This window comes from Gossypium raimondii, chromosome 8 (assembly GCF_025698545.1).
Source record: "Gossypium raimondii isolate GPD5lz chromosome 8, ASM2569854v1, whole genome shotgun sequence".
Taxonomy (NCBI): domain Eukaryota; kingdom Viridiplantae; phylum Streptophyta; class Magnoliopsida; order Malvales; family Malvaceae; genus Gossypium; species Gossypium raimondii.
Genome location: NC_068572.1, coordinates 14884783 through 14892182, shown reverse-complemented (window position 1 = coordinate 14892182; position 7400 = coordinate 14884783). Strand labels below are relative to the sequence as shown.

Sequence of the window (7400 nt, the reverse complement as noted above, 5' to 3'; positions counted from 1 at the left end):
ACATATATTGCAATGACTTATTTATAAATAAATAAATTAAATTAAATATATAATAATACTCAATTATTAAAATATAAAAGCATTGCAAACTACTTCTGAAATTTACTAATTAGTAGTGAATCAATTGTAGTGATCTCCTGATGAAATTACGCTTAGCATAAAAGCAATTACAAGAAATGAATTCAATGCCAATGTACAAGATAAATGGAACCACTCATTACTTGGTATGAGGTTAATGCTTGCAATAGAGGGATCAACACAATCAGTTGGTAACTTTAAGAAATTGAATCGAGGTCAATTATTCTTCTGAATCATAAAATGGGAAAAAGAACAATAAAATTAATGATACTGAGACAATAAAAATTATAACAGATAGAGGATCGTTGATCTTGGTCTTCCAGATGTCGATGTTTGCACGAAAGATGTGGCAACTCTCATTAACAGCCTATTAGCGCACAATAATACACAAAAGCACCTGCACGTGCCTTGACAGCAAGCACATTCCACTCTTGTCCATCCCTGTTTCCCTCCTCTGGATTCCAAGAATGCAGAACAATTACTCCATCATCATGCCCTCCATGACCTCCAGCTCCTATTACTAGTAAACTGTTTCCGCATGCTTTAAATGCCATTTAACCGTAGGAAGAGTCCGCCCTCACGAGTCTCTTCATAACACTCCATGAGTTATTAACCTTATCATATTTCTTAACTTCATTAGTTGCTTGATCGGTAGACTAAAGCGATTATTTACAACAACAACTAAAGGAGGTGAACGATAGCGAGGATGAAACGCACGCATCGCGACCGTGGTACATATTTTCTATCCTCCTCCATGACCTTGTCTCAATATTGTACTCTTCACCACAAGTCAAACAATCTGTATGACTTGACATGCCCCCAATCACATAAAACTTCCCATCTATAAAAAATCCCGAACATAGTTTACGCGGGAAGTTCATGTCGGGCAATGTTTGCCAAGTACCTACTTCAGAATTGTAGAGTTCAGCAGATTGTAGGACATTGCCATTCTTATCACTTCCCCCAGCAACAATGGCTGTCTCCCCAAGGCTACTAGAACCAAACAGACAACGAGGCAAATTCATTAGGGGGCATTTAGAGCAATTCTGGGTAACCAAACTCCATGAAAATGTTATAAATTCGCAGCAGCTCATGATTCTAGTAAACTAACTTGAGAACAATTCCAGAAAACTAACTTGGTGTTATATTGAGAGTCTAACTAGTAGGATAATGGTACATTCTCATTTAATGATGAATGAATAATCATCATCATTTGGTGCTATCTGTCCCCATCTCTCTTTCATTCAAACATATAAATAGCTCACTTATTTTGATCCATTAATGAAATAAGCCTTGAAAAAAAAATCAAATATCAAGAGGGGCAGGGAGCTTACAAAAGGCGATCAGAAACTTTCCATAGCCTTTCCTTTGATACGGAGGAAGGGTAAGGATACATGCCAAATTATATGATTCCTCTTAATGTTTTTCCTGCATGATCAGACACAAACTACTAACTAAGATATTTGTTTGTGTTAGGAAGTACAGTCTAAAATACAAGTAAGAATGAAATGACAAAAAATGATCAATAACTACAGAAAATTTTAGCAGACATGCTATGAAATGAATAAGCAATTGAAAGCCCCAAATACACGCATATAAACAATAAATTCTACTACTTGAAAGCTCATAATTTGAGGCTACAAAGGCAAGAATTGTTGTATCCACTCCATGCCACATTACTAAATTCCAATTACAAAATATCAGAATGACAATAAACATATAGACACTAGTTGTAAACCTCCACTGCATCAAGTAACAAAAACGCACTAAATGTTACCTTAGAAAAGTATCCAACCATATGGCAACCTCGATCATCACATTCACATAAAACATAAAACAGAAATAGATCAACATCATAATAAAGGGTCTTGTGGTCAAGGAATAACTTCGCCAAATAACAAAGATTCTGCCCATAAACTTTATTCTGGAATAAATCACAGCCCTTCCCTAATAAGTACAAAAATAAACAGCCTTTTCCCCACATCAATTTTTTCAAGAACAGGTTTTCAATATCTTAAGCAGTTTTTCAAGAACAGTTTTTCAATATCTTAAACAGTTTTTCAAGAACAAGAAGAAATGAAAATGATAAAGAAGATAAAGAAGATGTCATACCTTAAGCCAAGACCCTGCGAAGAGGGAGATTTGAGCGAAACAAAACAGCAGCGTGTAATTTTCCTGAAAAGAGAAGATATGAGACGGACACAGCTAAGGAAAAATGGAAGATATTATAAAAGATGAAGAAAGGAAGAAGTAGAAGGAGGAAAGTTACTTGGACGAAGAAGGAGAATGGATGAAGAACGGAAGGAAGACGGAGAAAATAACCTGGTGAGAGTTGGAAAATGTCTTACAGAAATAAAATCGGTTAGACATTTTCCGTATACTCATGCTCATTTTACCCGTGTTTTGGAGAATTTTTTCCTTCAGGAATTCATTTTCCAGCAAACAAACACCGGAAAATAAGGAATATATTTTCCGGAAAACATTTTCACCCAATCAAACAGACCCTAAATTTGAATGCATATATGCTAATAAACATAGTTTTAAAAAATTTTTTGTTAGGTTGCGAAATGTATATTATTAAATTTTCCATAAAAATACCAAACAACCATACACCATCATTTTTTTATTAATAAATTTTAAATATAAAAAGATGATAAATTCTATATTGGCATTAAAGTTTATATGGCAAATGGAAATGATTTGTATTCAATATATGTGGTTACAAAATTGATTATATTTTGTAAATGATTAATATAATTTATTGAATTTGAAAATGCTTAAGGATGTATGCTTAGAAATCCACAATGTTAAAAAGTTAGTACATTACATATCATAAAATAAGATTAATAATTATTATTAATTTGTATAACTCCATACTTGCATTAAATCCACTAAAAGTGAAATTAACAATTTGGTATTAAAATAATAACTTTGAGTATAATTCGATATGAAAGAAATATATTACTAAGATTATTCGAGGTTATTTTCAAATTTAAAATTTAACAATTAATTGTAATAAATAAAAGAGAAAGAAAGATAAACTTTCAAACTATGTAAATAAACAACTGCTTAAAATATAAAAAATGTGATATTACTATTCATTGGATACTTAGCATAAATATAAATTAAAACATCAACATAATGAAATTTGAAAACGAAATCAATTTTAATACAATTAAATCGTTAAGCTCAACATCAAGTCTATTATTCTTAGATGAATGGGCAATCCACTCGCAAGTTGTGTTAAGTATCTTCTCCCTATAAGAATTGATAAACTTGTGGTACATTTCCATTTCTTCTCGTAATTTTTTATAAATCTTTTACCGGGGTAAAATTGATATGAAAAAATTATTTAATATAAAATATTAAAGTTTATTTTGGAAAATAGAAAAACTGAATTGGATTGGATAAAATTATAAAGTACTGGATCGAAAAGCCCGGGAAGTACTCGTAATTAGACTCGATGTGAGAGAGACCCAAAAACCCCTCATGGATATGAAGGAGGCGACAACCCTAGTAGGAATGCCAAGGGATCCCATCCACCCTACTCCTACACTAAGTAGGAAGTTGTTTTCTATTTGAAATAAACATCTACAATTCAACAAGGATTCTACCTTATCTTCCTATAATTAGATGACATCAATAGAGCTATTAACAGAATTTCGAGAGATTGTTGCTCTGCCAAAAAATAGAGAGAACTTATTCTCAACTATTAAATATATTTTTCCATAATAACAATTCTACCGATTTCTATTGAAGAAGAGAGAATTTTCATTTCACCCCAAAAGGAAAAGAAAACTTTTCTAGTTATATGTTTTGATTCAATTGGTTTGAGCCCACACTCAAAGCAATTCGTGGTACGAGAATAGCGAAGAAGATCGTTTGGTTGAAAGGTAGAAAACAGCAAGGATTCGCATATCTTAAAATATAGGTACGATTTTGGTCTAAGGTTGATTGCTATAAATATCACAAACCAGGTCAGTTTTCAAAATCTTAATTTTCTGTTGTGCAAGAAAACTATTTTCAAACCAGATTTTTTCCAACAGTTTGTTCTCACAAGGGAATAAACTCACCATTGGACCTTTAGTATTTTGGCTTTTTTCACTAATGGCCTCTTGTCTCTCAACCTTTTTTACAATTGCATCTTTCTTCCTTTTAACCTCCTCACAAAACTTTTTCATCTTGAGTTGATCATTGTGTACATCTTTTGGATCCAAATGGGCCAAAGTAAATTTCTTCCCTTTAAACACGAGTAACGGTTCAAGTTTTTCATGATGCACCATATCACGATCATATTGTCATGGTCTGCTAAAAGCAGATGGGCAACATGCATGGGAACTACATCACACCAAACCTCATTAGAATAATTTCCAATTTTGAATGTTATTAAGGATTGTCTAACTACCTTAACTTTTGAACCTTCCTTAAGCCATTATAAGTGATAGCGCTTAGGATGCCTTTGATAAGGTAAAGATAAAATATCCACTAAAAACCTACTCACCTCATAGGCACAACTACCATTATTAACAATAAGATAACACAACTTTCCTTGAATCAAACACCTCTTGCGGAAGATGTTAGTCCTTTGCACTTTGTCTGAATCATCCCTTACTTGAATGCTAAGGGATTATCGCACTACACGACAATGGGTGATCTGTCGCAATTCAATGTAACAGATTAAACTAGTTCTCACATTTAAGGAGCTTGAATACAAACATTTTCATTATTAATTCAGTTTCTTTAGTTTTGCTTACATTCAACAAAATGTGCACATCAGTCTTTTATTAACCTTAAGGGCTAAAAGAGGCCTAAAGGAGAGCTAATGTAATTTGTAAGTGTGTAGGATACCATTAGAGGGCATTTCAAGTCAATACTAGACGTTATGTCACAACATGGGGAATTTGATGTCACAACATAGCGACCAAAATAGAGAAAGTGAGAAATTGTCTTTAATGTCGCGACACAGGCTGAAGTGTCGCGAGATACCCCTAAAGATGGCTACGAAGGAATATGTTGGTTGCTACGTTGTAACATAGGTCTTGGTGTGTCGCGACACCGACTCTGTGACAGGAATAAAATACGAAGCAGTGGCATTTTGGTCTGCACAATCGAAATTTAAGCTTTGAAACGCTAGCTAACCTAGGGTTAAGAACGACGATTATCTGAATGCTATAAATAAGCCCCTTTAGCACATGTAAAGGACATCTAAGTTTTAACCTAGTTTTCTTCCATTAAATTTAGTCTTTTTTTTCTTTCCTTCTTAGGTTTTTCTAGTTTTAGTTATTTGGTTTCTTCAAGAGATATGATTGTAAATGAGATAAACTTTTGCGGATTCATGGTTATTATCAATATCAATCAGACTTTTCTTAAAATCTCTATTTCAATCCATTCTCTATGATTAATTCTTTCATTTATTCCATGTTGTTTATGAAAGCCATGAGGACCTAATCCTTCTATGGGGATTAGCAAGTGGAAGCATGATCTCTTAACCCTTTTGTAGGGTTATTAACAGATTAATTGTTTGGGAAAGGAAGAACGAGAAATAAACCCTAGGCCTGACAACCCTAAGAAGTCATCAATGTGATAATTAACCCAAAATTGGTATTGCCTATCCGTGAACACCTTGAACCCAAAATTTCTTAAGCTTCTTAAAAAAATTACACATTAACTTACCATTTGTTGAAGCTCTTTCGCAGATGCAAAATTACATCAAATTCTTAAAGGAGTTGTTAACAAACAAGAGGATGTTAAACAACTTGTCAACTGTGGAGCTTAATACAGTTTGCTCGACCATTCTCCAAAATAAACTACCCAAAAAACATAAAGATCTAGGGAGTTTTACTATTCCTTATCTTATTGGTAGTTTAAATATTGAAAATGCTTTGGCTGATTAGGGGCTAGGATTAATGTCATGCCTTATAAAATGTTTAAACAATTTGGTCTTGGGAAACATAAACACACTAGGATGAGTATTCAATTAGCGGATAGAACCACTAGATATCCTAGGGCCATTATTGAGAATGTCCTTATGAAAATTGATAAATTCATATTCCCTTTTGATTTTGTTGTTTTAGACATGGATGAGGATAATGAGGTACCTTTGATCTTAGGTCGACTTTTTTAGTCACTTCTAGGAGATGTTGGTATGGGTGAACTTGTGCTTCATGTAGGTGACGAAAAGATTACTTTCCAAGCACACGATTCTGTAAGAGTCTCATGTGAGCAAGATGATTTTAAATGTTCTATTAATGTTAATAATCATGTGGCTCAATGTTATTTGCAGAATCCCTCATGAAAATGTGTTGGAGCCATGTTTCAGTCAAGGTGATAGAAATTGAGAAACATATGAAGAGCGAATGGTGTAACTCGATGAACTAGATGAATGGCAAATGCATGCTAAGGAGAAACTGAAAAAACACAATGTAGAGCCAAAGTGACGCCATGATGAGCAACTGATTAGAATGAACCAATTTAAGGTAGGTGACAAAGTACCGCTAGACAAAAAGGATCTCTGAATTTCTCCTTCGGAGCTCAAGTCAAATGGATCGAACCCATTTACGATACTTAACATCTTTCCATACGAAACAGTCGAGGTAACACATTCTGAGTTCGATACATTTAAAGTAAATAGTACTCGACTCTGTAACACCCCTTACCCAAGACCATTTTCGGAGTCGATCATGAGGCGTTACTTGACTTAACTTATTAGTTTGGGGCAAAAAAATTTGCTTTTAAAATTCATTTCATTGTTCACCATAATGTTGTTCACCTGCGCAGCAGTCACTAATTTAATTATAACTTGAGTTACAAAAATAAAAATTTAGATCTGTAAATTTTTCCTGAAACTAGACTCATATATTTTCTTACCATTAAATTTTTAGAATTTTTGGTTTAGCCAATTAGTACAGTTATTCATTAAAGTCTCCCCTGTTTCACTGCCTGACGGTTCTGACCTTTACGCACTAAAAATCAATTTTCTCATCGTATGATTTTTATATAGTGTTCTCACTTATTTCTAAAGAAAATAGACTCATTAAAGAATATATAAATGTACATTATAACTCATAATTATTTTTGTACAATTTTTAATGATTTTCTAAATTCAGAATAGGGGACTCCAAAAACTATTCTGACCCTGTCTAACGAAAATTCAAATATCTCAGAACATAAAATTCCTTTGCCTACATCGTTATTTTTCTATGAAAGTAGACTCGATAAGATTTAATTATATGTATCATTCACTCTCTAATTCATTTTATACTATCCTTGGTGATTTTTCAAAGTCATGTCACTGCTGCTGTCCCAAAACTATTTCATTGCAA

General features: G+C 33.3%; 1 pseudogene; it reads right to left on the bottom strand.

Moving 5' to 3' along the window:
- Positions 1-266: 266 nt before the first annotated feature.
- Positions 267-2483, bottom strand: LOC105790893 (F-box/kelch-repeat protein At5g60570-like; annotated as a pseudogene).
- Between the last annotated feature and the right edge of the window lie 4917 nt (positions 2484-7400).